Raw genomic sequence first — 24,094 nt, 5'->3', positions numbered from 1 at the left:
ACATCATTGGCTGAGGGGCGGCATCATTGGCTGAGGGGCGACATCATTGGCTGAGGGGCGACATCATTGGCTGAGGGGCGACATCATTGGCTGAGGGGCGACATCATTGGCTGAGGGGCGGCATCATTGGCTGAGGGGCGACATCATTGGCTGAGGGGTGACATCATTGGCTGAGGGGCGACATCATTGGCTGAGGGGCGACATCATTGGCTGAGGGGCGGCATCATTGGATGCGGGGCGGCATCATTGGATGCGGGGTGGCATCATTGGATGCGGGGTGGCATCATTGGCTGAGGGGCGACATCATTGGCTGAGGGGCGACATCATTGGCTGAGGGCCGACATCATTGGCTGAGGGGCGACATCATTGGCTGAGGGGCGACATCATTGGCTGAGGGGCGACATCATTGGCTGAGGGGCGACATCATTGGCTGAGGGGCGACATCATTGGCTGAGGGGCGACATCATTGGCTGAGGGGCGACATCATTGGCTGAGGGGCGGCATCATTGGCTGAGGGGCGGCATCATTGGCTGAGGGGCGGCATCATTGGCTGAGGGGCGACATCATTGGCTGAGGGGCGACATCATTGGCTGAGGGGCGGCATCATTGGCTGACGGGCGACATCATTGGCTGACGGGCGACATCATTAGCTGAGGGGCGTCATCATTGGCTGAGGGGCGACATCATTGGCTGAGGGGTGACATCATTGGCTGAGGGGCGACATCATTAGCTGAGGGGCGACATCATTGGCTAAGGGTCGACATCATTGGCTGAGGGGTGACATCATTGGCTGAGGGGTGACATCATTGGCTGAGGGGTGGCATCATTGGCTGAGGGGTGGCATCATTGGATGTGGGGTGGCATCATTGGATGTGGGGTGGCATCATTGGATGCGGGGTGGCATCATTGGATGCGGGATGGCATCATTGGCTGAGGGGCGACATCATTGGCTGAGGGGCGACATCATTGGCTGAGGGGCGACATCATTGGCTGAGGGGCGACATCATTGGCTGAGGGGCGACATCATTGGCTGAGGGGTGGCATCATTGGATGCGGGGTGGCATCATTGGATGCGGGGTGGCATCATTGGATGCGGGGTGGCATCATTGGCTGAGGGGCGACATCATTGGCTGAGGGGCGACATCATTGGATGCGGGGTGGCATCATTGGATGCGGGGTGGCATCATTGGATGCCGGGTGGCATCATTGGCTGAGGGGTAGCATCATTGGCTGAGGGGTAACATCATTAGCTGAGGGGTAGCATCATTGGCTGAGGGGTCACATCATTGGCTGAGGGGTAGCATCATTGGCTGAGGGGTGGCATCATTGGCTGAGGTGATCGGGGCGGTCACGAGATCGGGGCGGTTTTGGGATCTCGCGAGATCTTGATCGGGGCGGTCACGGATTTTCGAAGCTGCTCCACGATCTTCACGCACGCTCGAAGCTAAGTCATTGTCACATTTGTATTCTTGTCTAAACTGTTTATCTTACGTGTGTGTACCTTTTAAGTGTCCCTCGGAAATTTTATCGGGGTTAATCTTTCATACCTGTAAAAAATAGTCGAGTATCTCGTGCCGCGCGCGGCCACGCGGCCTAGTTGTTGAAACTTCCGACCTGGAGGCTTGGTTTCTCTCCGGGCATCCAAAGTGGTTATTTTTTCATTCGTGTGTTTGTCAAATTTCAACTCGTTACTTTATCGTCCATGCTTTATTGTTTGTTTATAGTTAGTTTTGGTTTGAATTTCCTGTAACTCGTAATTAATTAATCCTGTTCTGCGCCTCGTGTGCGGCCTTGTACCCCTGTCGGTGTTTGTTAACTTAAGTCCCCTACATCGTGTTTTGCTTGGCTCTCAGTTTTTCCCTTCTACACCGAACGTAATACTCTCTGTCTAACGTTTTAAATCCCCACCCCACCCCACCCCACCACCCCCCCCCCAAAAAAACAAACAAAAAAAAAAACACTTATTTTTCCTTTCTCCACGTGTGCCGTTGTCTCATCCTGTACTTTCTGTCCAGGTGTATCGCGGTGCTTTTCGCCCCGCCCCCATTATCTCCTTGCCATCCACCTTTTGCCCTGTTCACGTGACTCGTGGTGGTCCCTCTCGGCCCTCCCCCCATTGGTATTTTGTGCATATAAGATTGTTCACGGTTCTGTTTAAATATTATTTTAAATATGTTTAACCTTTCCCCTTCAGTGGTTTATTCAGTGGTATATTACAACACGCTGTTTTTCTTCCTATTTAAAAGGCTTTTCTCAATTTCCTCTCCAACTCATTCCACGTCAAAAAAAAGAAATTCAATATCTTATACGTCTCCCTCACTCATGGTCTAAATTCACATTCATTCCATCCCTCCTCCATCGTTCTGAATCGGATTGCTAACTTGAAAATCACAACAAACCCAATTTGTTATCAATGTTTGTCTTTCATTAATCATCCACTTTCTAAACTCCCCTCTTGCCCCTCCCCTCCAAATCCCCCCCCTTGCACCTACACTCCTAAACTACCCCCTTTCCCCTCCACTCTTAAACTCCCCCCTTGCCCCTCCACTCCTGAACTCCCCCTTGCCCCTCCCCTCCAAATCCCCCCCCTTGCCCCTCCACTCCTGAACTCCCCCCTTGCCCTTCCCCTCATAAACTCCTCCCTTGCCCCTCCCCTCCAAATCCCCCCCCTTGCCCCTACACTCCTAAACTCCCCCCTTGCCCCTCCACTACGAGACCCCCCCTTGCCCCTCCCCTCTTAAACTCCCCCCTTGCCCCTCCCCTCCTAAACTCCCGCCTCACTCCTCCCCTTCAAAACTCCCCCCCAACTCCTCCCATTCAAATCTCCCCCCATACCATTCCTCTCAAATTCTCCCTCCTCCCCCCTCCTCAAAGTTGCCTCCTCCCCACCTCGTCTCCCTTCTATCTCATGCCTCCACCCCCCCCAACCTTCTACTGTCCCATGCCCCCCCCTCAAACAACCCCTCGCTCTGCCTCATCCCTTCACCACCAAACCTTTCATCCTCCTCATCCTTCCCTTTTTTGGAACTCTTCTGTAATCTCTGACACACTATCAACTGCTCTCCCTACCTCCCCCTCTCATCCTTCATCTTACCCTACTCCTCCCCTCCCCTGTCCTGTACCCGATGCTCCCCCTCTCTCTTCTTTAACGGTATGGACCTCAAACATCCGGGGCCTTGGCTCAAACCTGACTGATCTCTCCATACAGGTTGCTTCTGACAATCCAGACTTGATCTGCTTAACAGAGACTTTCCTCCTTCAAGATGTCTCTGATTCCTCAATATCTCTTCCTGGTTACTCCCTCTTCCGGTATGATAGACCTGAGCCTCGTCCTGGTGGTGGGGTGGCTATCTTTATCAAAAACTCTCTTCCTCATTCTCCTTGCACTGCCCTCTCTCCTCCTCACCCCAGGAGTACCTCTGGCTACGGCTTCCTCTCTGCTCCCACCTTTTGTTCATGTGTGTTCTGTACCGTCCCCCAAACAGTGATGACTCAATTTACATTTCACTCTCTGACAACATGGACCAACTTCTATCCACTCATCCCAACTCTCTCCTCCTCATATGTGGTGACTTCAACTGTCATCATGCCACCTGGTTGGGTGTGGGTTCCTCTCTCACCAGTCATGGAACCTCAGCAAAGGACTTCTGTGACTCACTGGGATTGACACAATCTGTCAATTTCCCGACCCAGATCTCAGCCAATGGAGTTTCTTCTCTTCTAGATTTGGTTATGACAAACTTCCCTGCTAATGTCTGCTGCTCTTCTTCTGCTCCAATCGGTTCTTCTGATCATGTGCTTGTCAAAGTGGACATCTCTCTGGCCATTCTCAGAGAGCCTCCTCAGCGTCGAAGAGTCTGGCATTTCACTCAGGCCGACTGGGACGGGCTTCAAGCAGCCTTCAATCGTCTGGATTGGTCTCCCATCTCCACTGCCTCTGACATCAATTCTTCCTGGGAATTCTTCCAAAGCAAACTGATCTCTCTCATGCACAGATTTATCCCATCTCGTCTTCAGTTGTCTTACCCTTCCTCCCGTCCATGGTACACCGAATCTTGTGGTGAGGCAGTTGCCCTGAAACAACTTGCCTTTGCCTCTTGGAAGGCTAATCCAACTGAAGGCAATCTCAGTTCCTTCCACCAAGCTCGGAACAAGTGTGTGTCTACCGTCAGGAGTGCCAGGAAGCACTATCTCTCCTCACTCAAGAACGAACTCTCAAACCTGTCTCCTTCCTCCAAATCCTGGTGGTGTCTGGTCAAATCCGTTTCTGGTGTTTGTTCCCCCTCCATCCCCTCCCTTACCTCAAATGGCCACACAGTTGACATCGCACGTGACAAAGCCGAATGCCTCAACTCTGTGTTTGCCTCAAAATCTTTAATCCCAAACCCATCTCTCTCTGTTCCCACCTTTCCCAGTCGAACCCAACTGCTCCTGGACTCTGTGTCCTTCTCTCCTGACAAGGTGGAGGAGTTTTTGTCTAACCTCGACTCTGATTCTGCAACTGGACCAGACGGCATCAGCCCACGGCTCCTAAAATCCTGCTCTGCCACTCTATCTCACCCTCTCTCTGTTCTTTTCACCCTATCTTTTGCTCAAGGTCATCTGCCAGCATCCTGGAAATCAGCAAACATTACCGCTTTACACAAAAAAGGTGCAAAAACAGATCCTTTTAACTACAGACCAATCAGCCTGCTCCCAATTATCAGCAAAGTCATGGAATCCATCATTGCTTCGGATACGAAATCTTTCCTCTTCTCCAATGGCTTGATCTCTGATCATCAATTTGGATTCAGACCAGGTCACTCTACTCTGGACATGCTGCTTCTCCTGTCTCAACAATGGATGGAGGTCCTCAATGCCAAACAGGAAATCAGAGCTGTCTCCCTCGACATATCACGTGCCTTCGATACGGTCTGGCACCCAGCTCTGCTCACCAAACTCTACTCCTATGGTATCCATGGAAATCTCCATGCATGGCTTGCGGACTTCCTCTCTGGTCGTAGTCAACGTGTGGCCCTGAATGGATTTCTCTCATCTCCCCTCCTGTTCAGGCTGGAGTTCCCCAAGGCAGTGTGCTGGGCCCTGTGCTTTTTCTGGTCTTTATCAATGATCTCTCCGACTCTCTGGAAAATCCTCTCTATCTCTTTGCTGATGACTCCACTCTCTGCCGCTCCAATCCTCTTCCCTCAGATCGGCAGTCTGCAGCCTCCTCACTCTCTGAAGACCTGGACAAAATCACAGACTGGTCAAACAAGTGGAACATGTCTTTCAATCCTGACAAATCTCACACTCTTACTATGTCTCTCCGAAAAGATCGACTGGACAACCCTCCCATCTACTTTCTCAACAATCCTCTCCAAGAAGTTCTGTCGCTCAAGCTTTTGGGTCTCACTATCTGCCATGATCTTTCTTGGGAAAACCACATTTCCAAGCTGGCCTGCAAAGCCAGTCGCCGACTGGGCATCCTCCGTCGTGCGAAGTCCTTCCTTGGCACACCTGAGCTCCTCACCACGTACAAGGCTTTCATCCGCAGCTCAATGGAATACTGCTCTCCCCTCTGGGCTGGTGCTCCTGCCTCACACCTAGCTCGTCTTCACGCTGTTGAAAGCAAAGCATTCAGAATCATTGGAATCTCCCGTGATGAAGCTAACTCCAAGGGCCTCTCACTCACTCACCGCAGGCAGGTTGGTGGTCTTTCCGTCTTCTACCGACTCCTCTCCGGCCTTGCTCCCCCAGCTCTCTCTGTGCTCTGTCCCCCAAATATTCCTACAGGTCGCACAAGATCTGCCAGCAAGCCTCTGATGGTTAAACTGCCGAAATCTCGGCTCTCTGCTCACCTTCACTCCTTCATTCCTCTTTTCTCCCGCCTCTGGAACAAACTCCCACACTCCCTTCAATCCCACTCCTCCCTCCAGGTCTTTAAAACAGCTGTTAACCACCATCTCTTATCTTCCCCCATCCAAAACCTTGATCTTTTCTACCCCCACTAATTCACCCCAGATCCACCTTGTTTGTAATTCCAACTTCTTTCCTGGTAGTCCTGGCAGTGTCCATATGTTTTATGCCTCTCCCACCCCCTTTCCCATGCCTCCCCCCCAAAGCCCTCTCCCTCCCACAGATCTCTCGATGTCTCCATGTCTCTCGGTTCCTGCTCTAAAATGTTGTGTTTGTGTCCTTCCCCCTCTCTCCCCATCTTGTCTACCGCTCCCGATGTTATTTGTTCTATGTGTCGGTTTGTCGGTTATGTGTCGGTTTGTCGGTTTGTCTTTCTGTGTGATAAATGTTCGCTCTTTCACGAGCCTCGATGTTGTATACAAAAAAAAAAAAAAAAAAAAAAAAGGTGTAGCATCATTGGCTGAGGGGTCACATCATTGGCTGAGGGGTAGCATCATTGGCTGAGGGGTCACATCATTGGCTGCGCAGTGGCATCATTGGCTGAGGGGTCACATCATTGGCTGCGGGGGTGGCATCATTGGCTGAGGGGTCACATCATTGGCTGCGGGGTGGCATCATTGGCTGAGGGGTGGCATCATTGGCTGAGGTGTAGCATCATTGGCTGAGGGGTCACATCATTGGCTGAGGGGTAGCATCATTGGCTGAGGGGTCACATCATTGGCTGAGGGGTGGCATCATTGGCTGAGGGGTCTTCTCCTCACTGCTCATTACTAAAAACTGCTCTTCTATGTGAGGATTGATAAATAAAAGCAATTAGAACCAGTAAATTTAGTTTTATATGGCATTTTGCCTCTCTATTAGAAAGTGTGAGAAAATTATATATCTTCACCATAGGTTGACCTTTGACCCCCACTGTAACCATGGTAACCCCTTAATTATATATAATAACATTGACCCAACGGGTCATGGGTCGTCTAGTATATATATATATATATATATATATATATATATATATATATATATATATATATATATATATATATATATATATATATATATATATATATATATAGATATATATAGATATATATTGTTGCGGATTTGTGAATCCTGTGTTTTTTTTGTATTGTTGTAAGTGTCATGAGAATTGTTGTAAATATCATCCTCCACAGTGTAAAGGTCACAGGTCGTCCTCCTAGTTACTCCATATACATACACGTAGCCAATCATATACTCTCTCAAATAGTTATCTCCTTATTCTATGTAGTTGAAGGCTCTGTTCCCACTAGTTGACACTGCATTGCAAGAAATTGAAATAAGGTAGATTTCCCCTGTCTAGTGCGAAGCCTCAATTGCCCACTGCAATTGCCTCCATTGAGCACGCGGTCGGTTCAAAGAAGAAAGGCGTGTCTCCACCTCGTCATCAAAGGGTGGAGCCAGGAGAGCCCTTGCCGACCAACCAAACACCAGGGGTTTGGCTTGAGAGGGCGGAGGAAGAACGATCGGGGAGGTTCGCGAAGGTTCGAGGGTGTGGTCTATATAACCCGCGGCGGGACGCCCCCACAGTGAGATGAGCCCTTGGAGAGCACGCGACGCACCCCACCTGAGCGATACCTGCACTGATACCGATACCTGCACCCCACCGGAGCTGAACCACAGCAGCTTTGATTTCTGAACCACCGCAACTTTGAACAAACCGGAGCTGAACCACAGCAGCTTTGATTTCTGAACCACCGCAGCTTTGAACAAACCGGAGCTGAACCAACAGCAGGTTTGGCCACAGCAGCTTTGAGCGTCAAAGGCGGTTTTCGGCCGCGGCTACACTGTGGCGGCTGCTCACTCCCGGCCCGACCATTCTCCTGCTCCAGCTGAACCTTCCTCTCCTTCCTGCCATTCCTGTCATCCATCCATTCGTGTGAGTCTGACCGTAGTCTGTCTTTTGTCTTGTCCTGGGTTAAGTAAGACTGTTTAGGTAAGTTAAAATTGCACTGTGTCCTTCTGGTTCTTCCATCCTTCTGTAAATTATTTTATTATCCTTCCTTCTCCTTGGTTTCTTTAATTGTGTAAATAGTTAGTAATAAATCATATTTGTTCTTCCTACCTTGCCTTCTTTCCTTTACATCCGTTTCGTCCTTGTCCTTTCCCTCATTGAATACCTGTGGCACGATTTGGCCAACGTTACGAATCGGGTCAGTTCTTGTTAATAGTTCATGCCACGGTTGCTAAACCGCTCGGCATCTGTCCACGGTCGCGAACGGGGTTGCGCTACTGCCTCTCCGGAGGGAGCTGTGCAGCGTCAGGACTCATGTCGGTCAGTCAGGAACAAGGGGACTAATCCCCCCTTCTTAAGGGGAAGAAGGCCGACGTAGAGATCCGCAACAATATATATATATATATATATATATATATATGTATGTATATATATATATATATATATATATATATATATATATATATATATATATATATATATATATATATATATATATATATATAGATATATACAGACTTGGCATTTAATATGGAATATTTTTTTTTTCTTGACTTGGGTTTACTTTCTTAACTCAGTATATCAATCTGGTGAGTTTCTTTTACACTTTGGTGATTTATTTGTTAAAAAACCATGTCACTGATTGTCTGTCGCAGCAAGAAGTCAACAACAGGATTATATCACAGGTGGCGTGGCAAAATGTACGGACAGGTGCATTTGACGATTGGCTTCACAGTCGGGTATACAAGTGTTGTTGGGTTCTGTATTCGTGGAAAACAACTGCTGCACATCTCCAAAAGTTATTGCCACTTCCTCTGTAGATGGCCCGTCAACTCGACAATGCTGTTTGTCATGGAGTGGTGGCTTTACGAAATTACGGCATGAAAGACCGTGCTATTGCTCGGCAGTATGGCATCACTAAAGGTCAGGTGTCAAAGATCCTGAAACGAAATGCTCAGAGGGGTGTCCCTACTCCACTACCGAGGCCAGGACATCCCCGCAGAACCACAAGGAGGGATGATCGCCAGCTATACCGGTTATTCCGCAATGGCCGCACCAAGTCAGCTAATCGGCTTAGGGCTGAGTGGCAGCAACTGATAAATGTGCCTGTATCCAGAAGGCTAGTCAACCAACGACTGGTTCAAGCAGGCTATTGTGCCAGGTGTCCCCTGAGAAAGCCACGCCTGACCAGACAACACCGCCAGCGCCGATTGCAGTGGGCCAGAGAGCACCGTCAATGGCAGCCAGGACACTGGAATCACGTGATCTTCAGTGACGAGTCGATATTTCTGGTCTATCGTAAAGATGGCCACGTCCGAGTGCACAGACAAGTGCATGAAACCCACAACGAAGATTGTATAGTGCCAAGAGTCCAAGCTGGAGGTGGTGGGGTGACCGTTTGGGCTGCTTTTCATGCAGGGGGCAAAACTGACCTGGTTGTTCTGATTGGAAACCTGAACCAGTTCAAGTACAGGGCCATTCTGGAAGAAACATTGCTTCCATTTGCTTGTGCAGCCTTTCGAGGAAACTTTGTCTTCCAAGATGACAATGCACGGCCTCATCGTGCTCGCATGATCCAACACTTTCTTGCTGACCGTGGTGTAGAGCATATGGAGTGGCCTGCCATTGTCCCCGGATATGAATCCGATAGAGAACTTGTGGGCAGAATTAACGCGTCAAATCGACCACTTGGACCAGCAGCCGACCTATGTGCGTGAATTGCAGCAGGCTATTGTCACTGCATGGCAAGCAATTCCTGTCCAAACCTTGGCAAATCTCGTGAACAGCATGCCTCAACGTGTACGTGCTCTCCTGAATGCTCTTGAGGGTTACATGAAGGACTGAACTGTAATTTTACTGTCCGTAATCCCAGTCGTAATTTAACTTTTGTTTTTGTTAAAAAAAATTTTTGCTAATGTGCAAAACAAAGACATACTTCTGGAAAACGTACAGAAGTTTAACACAGTACTGTCCATGAATTGAGTTCGATATCAGTTTACATCACTTTCAAGGATCAATTTATTTGTTTCGAAATGTCAAATGTGGTTTTTGTTTCTTTTAAAGGTCACATTAACAAAATCTAGAATAATTTCAACATAATTCCAATGAACTTTTGGTTCTAAGACGTCTTTAAAAGTAAGTTCACCCCCACAAAAAAATATTCCACCATATTAAATGCCAAGTCTGTGTATATATATATATATATATATATATATATATATATATATATATATATATATATATATATATATATATATATATATATATATATATGTATGTATGTATATATATGTATATATGTATGTATGTATATATGTATATGTATATATATATGTATGTATGTATATATATGTATATATATATATATATATATATATGTATATATATATGTATGTATGTATATATATGTATATATATATATATATATATATATATGTATGTATGTATATATATGTATATATGTATGTATATATATGTATATATGTACAGTATATCATCACACTTAACTTTGAGCTGTCTAGCCTGGGTTTGAATCCCGACCCAGCTATAAACTGTCATCCTGGTGTTTCACAGAAAGAATGATTCATCAATGGGTGTGACATCAAACCTGACGTCCCTTCTGCCGGCATTAGTTGGTGCACGTTAAAGATCACACCCATCTCAATCAGTGATGCAATACTTTGAAGAAGAAACACGACACGTTGACCCTCCTCTGAGGTTGTGGCTGCATTTTGTTGATGATAGATTCGTTCGCTTTGAAAAGGCAAATGTTGACAGTTTCCAAGCAAAAAATTATCCCAACATGGTCAGGAATACAATTCATGTGCAAAGTAGAAGAAGCAGAGTCTCTCCCATTCCTAACCTTAACTGCCCAGGGATAGGAATGGAAAGTTACATTTGCAAGTGTATTGTAAACCCACGCAGATGGACAAAGTACACATTGCACTAGAGAAGTGGCCATCCCACCTGTCATAAAACAAGTTGTGTTCGCAGCTTAGTTGACAGTGCAAAAACATACTGCAGTGACCGTGAACAACGCCAAACAGATACCGCATGTCACTCAAGTCCTGCGAGAAAAATACTCACTACACAAGTGCGTTCATCAAATACTGTCACCCGAAACCCAACCACAGCAGCAACAGTCCAACCACACCAACAGACTTGGTGGCACTTCCATACATAGAAAACACTTCTGAAACCACAAGCCACCTACTACATCAGTACAAGGTGACATAACCCACAAACCAGAAGCCATATACTACATCAGTACAATGATGACATCACCCACAAACCACAAGAATCCTCGCGAGCACAGCTGTCAAACCCCGAGGACAACGTGAACATATTTGACAGAAAGAACATCAACGATAAGATAACATGAGAATATTGGAAAGCCAAGTATGTTGGACAAACATCGAACGTTTAGCCACAAGGGTAACCTGACACTAACGTGCTATGAGATGACAAGAAGGCTGTCCTTGGTTATGATGTGTGCGTGTGTATACACACACACACACACACACACACACACACACACACACACACACACACACACACACACTATTAACATTCATGGCCTATTTTTTATCATATACGACTATTTAATATATTTATTGTCTGCAATTACTCATAATGGTAGCAGTTTGAATTCCTTGACATTTTAAGATGAAAAAATGCCCTCTCATAGTATTTAGTGTTTAGATGGAAGTGGCACACTATTATTTTCCCCCCCAGTATTCCGTAATTGAATCTGATGAACTGTCAATAGGCAATGTTGCGACACATCCTGCAAAGCCAAATGAGCAATGTCTTAATTTGTTTTTGTAATTATGCATTGTACAATGTTTAAGTGATCCAGTGTGTTTTTGTCTTTGACCTGATGTATATGCAGTGTTTTCACAATACTCTGACTCCTCCCCCACCCCCCAATCCTCAATCTATCATTGTTTTCAAAAATGTTCAAAATAATGTAACTTGTGAAATACAATGGATGAAGCCATGTTAACCTGTTGCACCTCACTCACAGCCTTTTTTCTGGTCATCTTGTAGTAACATTTACTGATAAGATCCCCATTGCTCACTCTTTAATAACATCCGCTTGGATTTCCCTTTGATCCTTCCCTACATATGTATGCTAAGCTGTTCTCAGCACCCAGGAGTCCATGCAGTTTGATTGAAAGCCAAGGTGATTGATTGTGCAGTTAATATGTCCTCCGTAATCATCATTATAAACTGCTGAATCTCAATCATCACCGCGTCCTTCTCTTTGCAACAGTATCATTCTGCAAGTACACACTCCTGCATTATGCACTTTGTGTATTCACACCTGACATATAAGGGACAGTATTGTCAAAGTTAAAAGAGTAGAAGAGATTGTAGGGATGGAATAAAGGCCATATGCAAATATTAACAAGCGTTACGCCGAGGTCCCCCGTCGGTGAAGTGATGTGAGTTGACAAAGTGGAAGACGCAAGGCGGCCATCTTGGATTTTGACGTGGCGACCCAATTTTCAATAGCATTCTTACTTGTGCCTAGATACACCCACACACCAGATTAGAAGTTGGTACTTCGCTTATTTTTCAAGATATTCCGCTCACAAGGTTCAAACATACACGGCGGCGGCCATCTTGGATTTTGACGTGGCGACCGAATTTTCAATAGCATTCTTCCTTATGCGTAGATACACCCACACACCAGATTAGAAGTTAGTAGTTCGTTTATTTTTCAAGATATTTCGCTCACAAGGTTCAGCTTTATATATGGTGGCGGCCATCTTGGCGTTTGACGTGGCGACCCAATTTTCAATAGCATTCTTCCTTATGCCTAGATACACCCACACACCAAATTAGAATTCGGTCCTTCGCTTACGCACGCACGTCCGCACGCACGCACGCATGGACGGACGGACGCACGCACGCACGTCTGCACGCACGGACGCACACACGGACGAAGGGGAAAACCATAGTCCCCCTTTCGCTCCGCGGTGCGACGGGGGACAAAAACAGAGTACGAGAAATTTTTAGTTATTTATTTAACAGTGCTATATAACAAACAATGCTGTATCTAGGACACTCTGTGCATAGAACCACCAGCACATGAACACATTATATTCGAGTCTGATACCTTAATATGTCAGTGTAAATTGAGTCTGCTTGAGCAGGGTGTAATCATACCCTATGGTGGCAATATGCAAATTAGAGAAATACCAGGAATAAGCAGAAGCATCTTTGCCTTAGGGTATGAAGGCAAGAAGCAGATGAATGAATAAGGTAGGTAGGCTACTCGTGATACATGAACAGCGAAAAGGAATACGGGACTAAGAGATTGCTTTAATATCGTAATGTGGAATCGGGGGATCATAAATACTGGACATTGTAGAAAGACTTTAGCATGGACCGCGGGTATGATCGTGTAGGTTAGATTCTCCTTGTAACAGGACATTTGACTAGAAGGAAGTGGTATGGTAAAACGTACACTGAAAAGGCAGTGAGTGTACATTATAAAGCAGACAGAATGCGATTGTATTGTGTAAAAGTTCCTGTTTATAGGCGAGGCCAGGTCGAGTACTTAACACCAAAGGCACAAAGAAAGCGCTTTGCATTTTAAAGGAAAGATCATTACGGACTGTTTGGCCGGTGCAGCATAAGCCATGGTGGCAAAGTAAGCTGTGGAGCCCTGGTTGAAGGAGGAATGTTTTTTTTGCTAATGCAAGATCGTGATGCCCGCAGACCGTGGGCAACCAATAATGGTACCTGCCGCCCACGAAGGGGTTCCCAAAGTTTACAAGGGCTATGGCTCCTCTGAGCTCAGCAGTTTGAGCTGGATTCTCAGGAGAGCAGAATCTCTCTGCTCAACATCCGAACTATTTAGGAGACATCCGAACACCCTCAAGCAAAATTCCTCCACTTAGGAGATTCAATGCACACCAAAGGAAGTGGTTGAAATCTTCACACATGGACGTTGGCAGAGTTGAAGCTCTTACATTCTCAATCATTTGGAGCAAAGTATAACCCACCCTACCCCTATCCCACATCGTCATGACTACTCTTCCAATACTTTGGATTTGTTCTCCCCCTCCAAACCGTTGCATTACAGCTACACAATATGACCTCCAGTTGGTTCTTCTGACCACAATCTTGTAAACATCACTTTGCTTACCACCACTCCTTCTCCTCCGACTATACACCATTGGCATTTAAATAGCGCTGACTGGACTGGTTTACAAAACTTATTTTCTGATTTTCCCTGGAAAGACCACTGCCTCTCCTCGGATGATGCCTCTATCTCTGCTGAACATGTAGCTGAAATTAATGTGGCAGGAACTGAGGCTTATATCACCTTCTCTTTCAAGTTTATCGCTCTTACCAACTGTTGTTTCAATAATTCCTGCTCTGTGGCCATTCGTGCAATGGATGTGGCATATGGGACATGGAAAACTCTTCTTCCTCAGACTCACATTCAGCTTTCATATCTGCCAGAAATCATTGCAAACATGTTATTCATGAGGTGTAGTATTCCTTTATCCAAAATAAATATGACAATCTTTCATCGTATTCCACTAATAGATCTTTCTGGTCATTAGCTAAAAGTATCTCCAACAACTTCTGTAGCACTACCACTCCTTCGCTTTTCCATTCTGATGATACTATCACTGTCTCTCCGACTGATAAAGCAACTCTTTTTGGTTCTCTTCTCTCCTCTAATTCCACACTGGATGACTAACATTCCATCTCCCTCTGAAGCACTCCTGAAAAACCCAAACTTTTCCTCTTTCCTGGAAACATGCCTCAGTTCAGCCTATTGTGATCATTCAAACCCTTCCAACTACCGTCCCTTTGCTCTGACTTCGACTATTTCTAAAGTCTTTGAATGTCTTCTCAAATCCCATTTCCTCAAACATCTTGAATCTCAGTCTTCTATCTGACCATCAATGTGGCTTTCATAAGGCATGATCTACCGGTGATATCATTTCTTTACTTATCAATGTCTGGGCCTCTTCTCTGAGAGACTTTGGGGAATCCTTTGTTGTAGGCCTTGATATCCCAAAAGCCTTTGACAGATTTTGGCATCGGGGTCCGACATCCAAGCTTCCCTCTTTCGGCTTCCCCCCCCCCCCCCCCCCCACTCTGCTCTTTCGTATGGAGCTTTCTCTCCGACCGCTCTATCGCTGTAATTGTTGATGGATCAACATCTCCCTCCTTCCCTATCAACAGCGGTATCATTCAGGGTTCCGTCCTGTCTCCAACACTCTTCATTCTTTTAATTAATGACCTTCTTTCTTCGAACAAATAACCAAATGCACTCATATGCTGATGACTCGACATTACATTCCTCCATGTTTTTCCCATCTGCCACATCTTCCCTCACACGATCTACATATCTTTTACATCGATCTACATCGCAGCCACCTCTTTAAATTTGGGTTTGGACAAGATTTCACAGTGGGGCAAATATAATCAGGTTAAGATCAATGCTTCTAAAACTGAATTTCTTCCCATCTGTCTGTCTCTCTAAAACTCCTCTCAACTCTCCAATCTCTTTTGAAAGCTCCACAATTAGACCATATGATAAAATAAACATACTAGGTATTACCCTAACATCAAATTTATCCTGGAATCCACACATTGCACAAATAGCTAACTCTGCCTCGAAGAAACGAAGTCCTGTTCAGATGTCGAATAATCTTCTCCTCTCAACAGTTGCTTCAACGATATAAAGGATTGTTTCGTCCTTGTATCGAGTACTGCTCTCACATCTAGAGAGGTTCTAGCTCCACATACCTACTGGGCAGAATTGAATCCAAAGTAATCAGACTTATCAACTCTCCCAATCTGACCTCAAAACTCGACCCTCTCAAATTATGTCACAAAGTTGGTTCTCTTTCTATTTTCTGCAGATATTACTTCAGTTTTTGCTCCCAAGAACTTGCTGCTTGTGTACCTCTGCCATTAGCGAGACCACGGAATACTCGACTAGCCACTACATCGCATGATTATTGTGTGGCCGTTGAAAACTCAAGGGTGGGCCGTTATGATGTTTGTTTCTTACCCTCCACTGCCAAACTCTGGAACTCTTTACCTTCTCGTGTATTTCCAAACACTTACGACCCTCCCCTTTTCAATAGGCAGATTTTTACTTCCTCAAAAACTCAGACTATTTTCTCTTTCTGCACTTTTATATCAATGTAATTCTTATATTTAAGGCCTGGCCTCAATGAGGACTATATAGTCCTTGACTGGAGCCTTCAACATTAAAAAATAAATAAATAAATAAACACACATTCAAAGAGTACATTAAGAACTCAACATGGAGATAGTTATATTTCATTTTTGCTTCCAAATGCCAATCATTGGAATGATCAAATTGATCGAAAATAATTTAATGTTTATTAAAGTGTAAATCAGGTGTGGTGTGCGATGCAGTGTGATGGAACTTCAGCATTATTAGGGGGGGGGGGGGGGGGAACCATAAATTTACTGCTGGATAAGGTTAAATAAACCCTCGAATACCCTCATCCTAGCTCTCAAAAATCCTTTGATTCTCATGAGCCATTCAGACAAACCCCAGAGGCTGTACATCCGAAGAGAAAAGGGAGTGCAGGCCAGGCCTTATCAATGAAGAAATAACCAAAAATGGCGACATGACAACACCTCCAGCTCATCTTTGTATAACAATCCATCCAGCTCTGCATCTGCCATCCTCCAGAGAACACTAGACTTGGAAATTGATTCCGAGAGGAACCTCAGATGACAGAAATAAAATTCTGTATTTTTTTTTTACTACTTACTCCTATTTCTGAGTTAAGCTTCGCCTTGGTGTTAATAACTTAATGCAGCATAGTTATATAACATTCATTAAACATTTACAGCTTAGTTGTATTTCCCTAAGTGTTGTTCATGTCAGCTGTAATGTATTTTTCACGTAATGCATCCTGGATAAAATTTGAGGCTGAAAGCCATCATCACATTGTTAGCTCCACATGGCAAGGTTAACATTGTGGTGTAATGCTCAGCAGTGTGATGGAAAATTGCATGTTTTGTCCCTGACTAATCAGTATGTACGATGTATTCAAAGTAACCTTGAAATAGAGACGTGGCTTTTCATTTACATAGGACATAGGTTACAAAAGCATTTCATTTAACTCGCAGCTCAATAATCACCAATTAATATTAGTTCCAATGTCATTATCGAAGGCAGGACATTCTGTTGAAGTTAATTGCATTTTGGTATTACATCTGCCATATCTATATGGCAGACAATATCAATTTTGTTTTTAATAGCATGGTGTCATTAACCACAGTGTTGTTTACAGAAATCAAGCAATTATCAATCTGGATATTTTTGTGTGAATATAATGCAATTTGTAGAGTGTGCACTCCTTTACCATAGAAAAAAAGCTTTATGTAAAGCCTATGTTTTAAATACATAAACAACCACTTAGCAATGACATTTATTCATTTCATGTGAACTGGATATGATGTAAAAGGGGCTATTTATGCCTACATCCAATTGGAACCTTGTTTTCATCAGGAATGGAGTAAGTCTATATATATATATATATATATATATATATATATATATATTGTGAGAAACCCCCGGTGAAACCACCTTTGTTCTCACCCAAATGAGTGCCCCGCCCACCACTGACGTAACCTCGTTGGAGCCTCACGCGATTGGGAGGCGAGTCGGGACGTGATTGGTGGAGGGTCAGAGAGCGCGGCCGCCATCTGATGAGACGGACGCAGCTCGGAGGTTCGAGGCCTCGAGGCGAGGGGACTTTCGTTACGCCTCACGACAGCGAGTTGTGCTGATCGTTTATAGTTATGGATTGTACGAGTGAGTGATTCCGGAAGAGAACGAGTGATTCCCGGAGATCGTAGATTGGAACTGTGAGTCCTATATTGCCTGCTTCGTGTTGGAGCTCCTGGCCGACCGTTCCTGGCGGCCTTGTGTGGTATTCCATCCTGGTATCCTTGGAGTCCCGGAGCTCGTCGATTGGAGCCGCGAGGATCTTACCTGCGTCTCGTGGGAGCGTCTGTGGCCGACCGTTCCTGCAGGCTTGTGCAGCCTATTCCATTTGTTACCTTTCAGGGTTTTTGTGATCGAGCCAATAAAGCATCGTGCCTTACCCCTAGAAGGCCGATTAAAACACAATTGTGTTGATTACGTCTCTTTTGTCCACTCCGTGGATTACTTGAAGCCCGGACATTTACGTCCGTATTCCGTGCTGGGATACATTCCACAGACGGGATCGCGACAAATGGGTTGCTCGTCCTAGGATCATTCAAGTAAGAGCCATTCGATTGAGACGGGAATTCTGCAGTGGACGACATCTTCTGGCATCTGTTCATCGCCTTCTCACCAGCGGACGCCGTCTGGGAGGAACTTTCTCGCCGTAGGACGCTGTCTTGGGCAGAGAAGTGAATAGCCTCGGATCCCTCCAAACAACCGACAAAGAATAAGCGAATAGCCTCGGATCCCTCCAAACAACCGAAAAAAAAAAAAAACGTGAGTATTTGTACGTGGTATTTTTCTCATTGGCAATTTGATGTGCGGGTGATATTGCGTAGTTGTGTCGTATTTCCCCAACAGAGCGTTGTGTTTGAGCGTTGTGTTGAGGTTGTGTTTTGTGCCTGGTCGTATGATAACTCGTAGCCAAGCTATGTCGACCAGGGAAGTGAGAGTTCAACCTGATCATGTTGACAGTCACGTGGGTGGCGAGGTGAGCGACGCAAGCAGCCTTGACCCGGTCACTCAACCCGAGATGTTAGGAAGCGATTCCATCATGACTAAATGCATGCGTTCGCCCTTCTGGACCGGGCTGACTCCGGTTCAACAACTTGACATGTATAACAGGGAGAATGACAGGGCAGAGGCAGAGCGTGCTGCGGCAGCAGAGAGAGAGCATGCGGCAGCAGAGAGAGAGCATGCGGCAGCAGAGAGAGAGCATGCGGCAGCAGAGAGAGAGCGTGAGAGAGAGAGAGAGCGTGCGGCAGCAGCAGAGGGAGAGCGTGCAGCAGCAGAGAGAGAGCATGCGGCAGCAGAGAGAGAGCGTGCGGCAGCAGCAGAGGGAGAGCGTGCGGCAGCAGCGAGAGAGCATGCGGCAGCAGAAGCTGAACGCGTCAGAGAGCATGAGTTGCGAATGTTGACTGAACGACTGCGGGCAGAGGGGTCTGCTGCAAGAGTCCCGGAAACTGTTCATGTTCGTTTGCCGGACTGGACGGGAGACACGAAGCCAGAAGCGTATCTGGAGATGGCGGAGAAGTTGTTGGCTGCCGGTGGCATTGATGAGAGCTTGTGGGTCGGCCATCTTGTGAGCCATCTATCTGAGAAGGCGAGGGAGGTATATGCGAGGATGGCAACCGAGGACGCAAACAAATACAGGGCATTGAAGGCCGAGATTTTGAATGCCTATGCGGTGTCCGCATGTATTTATAGGAGAAATTTTTTCAGCTGGACTCGTGAGTCCAGTCAAACCTATGAGGAACATTCGCGGGCCTTGTTGGAACAACTGCAGAGATGGTTCAAGGGGAGCAAGGTGGAGTTACCTCAAGCGGTTGCGGAACTCCTGGTGCGTTACCGTATCGATCAACAGCTTCCGCCTGACTTAGCATTGTTTCTTGTCGACAAAGACACTGTTTCCTTGGCAGACTGCGTCAACCTTATTGATAAACATGTTTTGGCGTGCAAAATGCTGCAAGTCACGCAGTCGCTTCGTAAGACGGAGGAGTCTGCGATCAAGACCGCCCCCCGTCTGCCCGGCGGCTGGATCGAGGGGAAGGGTTCTCCGATGACCTCCACTGGGGGCGCTCGCGAGCCGCAGACCAGGGCAGGGCCCTGGTGCGATTTCTGCAAACGCGTGGGGCACGGTGAAAACCGCTGTTTCTCTAATCCCGCCAGTCCGGCCTACCGAGGAAACCCTCCTGTTAAGTCGGAGGGAGATCAGTGGAACTCATCCGCCGGGCCCTCGCACACGACGGTGGCATCGGTGACCGAGGTCACTGCCACCGGGGCTAATTCCATTCATCCACTGCATCAGGAGTATTCAGGGACAGCCTTAGTGGGTGGCCCCGATTCGATGCTGAAGTTTGAGACCAAATACCTTCGGGATACTGGGGCGACACGGTGTGTTCTCCGGGTGGGGGTAGTTCCGGCCTCTCAGATGCGTTATACCGGCGAGTATACCCTCCTTCGGGGCATTGACCGGGTTCTTGGCCGGTACCCCCTTGCCCTCCTCGAGGTCCGGAGTGACATTTTTAAGGGTCCAGTGACCTGTGTGGTAGTACCCTACTACCCTATACCCGGGGTCTCCTTGCTGATTGGCAATGATGCCATAGCCAGGGAGGAGTCATTGACTCTGACCTGTGGGGGGGTCCCTAGAGCCCAGAGTAAACAGGCGGAGAGAGTGGCGGAGTCAGACATATCTTCACTCTGGCCCGAGGAGCCTAGCGCCTCGACTCCAGTTTCCGACGGTGACGTTGCGTCAGCTGAAGTCCACCCGAGCCTCCCGTCAAGCCAACCTCAGGTGCCGTGCTCCTCAGGGACCGCTCCCGCCATGTCGAGATTCAGCAGGAACGCTAATGCTAAGGTATATGTGGGAAACCTGGGCAATGGAGCAGCGAGAGCCGAGCTAGGGAGGGTCTTCGGGCATTACGGACCACTCCGCAACGTATGGGTTGCTCGGAACCCACCTGGATTCGCAGTTGTTGAGTTTGAAGATCCACGAGATGCTGAAGATTCGGTCAGAGCCCTTGATGGAAGGTTAATTTGCGGATCGCGGGTGTGCGTCGAGATGTCGAATGGCATGTCGCGGCGGCCTCGTTTCAGACGCCCTTTGGTCCGCAGGCCGTTCGACCCGAAAGATCGATGTTACCAGTGCGGTGAAAGGGGTCATTACGCATATGACTGTCGTTCTCGACACCGGAGGAGAACCCGCCGCTCTAGGTCTCGGTCCGTTTCCCTCCTGTAAATGTTTCCCCACCTTGAGTTTGGCTCCCTTGTTTCTCTATTGTGCTTTGGGTGAAGTGTAACTCTTGTGGGGTAGATGTTAATGGGGTGTATGGTGTTTAATATTGTGTGTGAAAAAAAAACAAAACTGGTTCATTGTTTACCCTGTTAACGCCTGTTAATTGCCTGTTGCGTTAATAAGTGCGTTATTGTTGCGTTATTGTGTTGCGCCATTGCGTTGCGTTGTATTGTTGCGTTGTTTCGTTATTGTTGTTAACAAGTGTTAGTAATTGTTAATTGCGTTAATTGCCTGTTAGCAATTCCCGCCATCATCTAGCCATGTGATTTGCACCTACTACAAATACTGGTTTTAAAAACGCCGTCTATTCGACGGGGTTTTTACTTAGGGGGGGAGGACTGTGAGAAACCCCCGGTGAAACCACCTTTGTTCTCACCCAAATGAGTGCCCCGCCCACCACTGACGTAACCTCGTTGGAGCCTCACGCGATTGGGAGGCGAGTCGGGACGTGATTGGTGGAGGGTCAGAGAGCGCGGCCGCCATCTGATGAGACGGACGCAGCTCGGAGGTTCGAGGCCTCGAGGCGAGGGGACTTTCGTTACGCCTCACGACAGCGAGTTGTGCTGATCGTTTATAGTTATGGATTGTACGAGTGAGTGATTCCGGAAGAGAACGAGTGATTCCCGGAGATCGTAGATTGGAACTGTGAGTCCTATATTGCCTGCTTCGTGTTGGAGCTCCTGGCCGACCGTTCCTGGCGGCCTTGTGTGGTATTCCATCCTGGTATCCTTGGAGTCCCGGAGCTCGTCGATTGGAGCCGCGAGGATCTTACCTGCGTCTCGTGGGAGCGTCTGTGGCCGACCGTTCCTGCAGGCTTGTGCAGCCTATTCCATTTGTTACCTTTCAGGGTTTTTGTGATCGAGCCAATAAAGCATCGTGCCTTACCCCTAGAAGGCCGATTAAAACACAATTGTGTTGATTACGTCTCTTTTGTCCACTCCGTGGATTACTTGAAGCCCGGACATTTACGTCCGTATTCCGTGCTGGGATACATTCCACAGACGGGATCGCGACAATATATATATATATATATATATATAATTATATATATATATATATAATATATAATATATACGGTACATATAAATATACAGAAAAATTAGGACAAAACATTTTCTCAAGCAAATGTTGAGAAGCTCATGCTATCCACTGTGGGAAAGAAGATTAAATGAGGTTTCAGGTGTGAATCCTTCAAAAGAAGAGAGATCATCATCTTTTCCATGGCATTTGGCATACTTCTTTCAACATTTGGTTAACAAAATGCATTATCTATCTCTACGTCTTCAATAAGCATTCAAAATATCTGCAAACGAGATACAATCGTCCACGAAACGTCAACCCTTTTTATTTTATTTTGGAACTACTCATGTACCCCGTGCTAAGCACGGGTGGGAAGCCAAAATCAAACAAACAATGCAGAAACGGTGAATGCTAAACCATGGAACCAATAAATTCCACATACCTGTGCCACCTTCAGTAGAACGTCAGACACGGACAGCCGGTTCGTGAATGGCTTGCACAAAAAAAAAACCGACCCGTCTGAATGGTTCTATACCCAGTTAATGGTGAATCTGCATATAGCAAACCCGCGAATGTCACGGTGAGAAAGTAGAAACCCTCACATCATTTCGTCATTCATATTAAAAATCAATATCTCTATTTTCATTCCAAACAGCATCATTCCAATCATACATAAGTACTATAACAAAATACTGTGCTAAATCACGATCGCATTGAGATATTATCAAACCAGCCCATTGTAGTCTTCTGTTCACTTCCAGATTCGGCAGCAGCTTCGAATTGGAGTCAATTTCAAAATCATAATTTTATTGAGGAATTTATGAAAACTCCTACCTACCTTACCACATCCGCTGGGACCCCAAACGTTCCACAGAAGGTTTGGCGGGGCTAGCCCCAAAACTGAGGGAGTAGTTTGGGGATGGACGGACAGACGGACAGACACTCCTGTTTTATAATATACAAAGGATATACAGTACAAGTATCATTGATGCAATATAAACTTTACTAAAAGGTATTTTTCAAATGCACAACAATGACATTACAAGACATTAAAGTAATTTGATATGAATCACAAAAACGTTGTAGGATGGAAGAGAAAGGAAGTGAACATAGGTTTAGAGGGGAAGAAGATAGAACAGGGCATATTTGAGTATTTAGTTGGAACAGTGACCGAGGATGGTAGTTCAATGGCAGAGGAGGATACAGGCGGGTGTACGAGGAAGCAATGCCATGCAGCATCTGCCGACATGTCATGAAAAATTTGCTGTTATAGCTTTCCATATGTATGTACGTACAGTCACGTGAAAAAGTAAGTACACCCCATGTAAAGTTTTGACTTTTTCAACATATTTCAACATACAGCTATTTGATCTTCATTTCAAGAATATTGATAGATAAAGGTGATATATGATAACAAATATCATGAAACATTTGCATTTTGTAGTCCATTGTATAATTTAAATAAACATAAATGCAAATATCGCATGTGAAAAAAGTAAGTGCACCCTTGGCTCTAATAGGTGGTATTGCCCCCTTTGGCAGAAACAACCTCAAGTCGGCGTTTCTTATAACTGTCTACCAGTCTCTGACATCGACTGGGAGAAATTTTTGCCCACTCCTCCATGCAAAATTATTTCAGCTGTGCGATGTTTGAGGGGTTTATTGCATGCACAGCTCGTTTCAAATCCCCCCACAACATCTCGATGGGATTTGGATCCAGGCTTTGACTTGGCCATTCCAGAACCCTCCATTTCTTTCTTTTCAGCCATTCCTTGGTGGATTTACTGGTATGTTTAGAGTCATTGTCATGTTGCAAGGTCCACCTTCGGTTGAGCTTCAACTTTCTGACAACACAACATGCATTTTAAGGACATGTTCCCTGCTAGAGCGGGGGTTAGCCTTGCGGTCCCCATGACAATCTTCTCCATTTTGCCCTATTTTCTGCATCTCTCCTTGTTAACCCCCTTGCCCGCATTTCTTCTTCCACCATCTTTAGCCAAGTCTTTCTCGGTCTTCCCCGTCCTCTACTTCCTTCTACATTAACTTCCATCACTCTTCTCAACCAGTCACTTTCATCCTTCCTCAATACATGACCAAACCATCTCAACCTGTTCCTCTTCACAGCATCAATCACAGGCAATATTCCCATCATCTTTCGCAA

This window comes from Myxine glutinosa, chromosome 2 (genome assembly GCF_964187855.1).
Source record: "Myxine glutinosa chromosome 2, kmMyxGlut1.1, whole genome shotgun sequence".
In the NCBI taxonomy this organism is placed as follows: Eukaryota; Metazoa; Chordata; class Myxini; order Myxiniformes; family Myxinidae; genus Myxine; species Myxine glutinosa.
Note: the sequence above shows the minus strand (reverse complement) of the source record.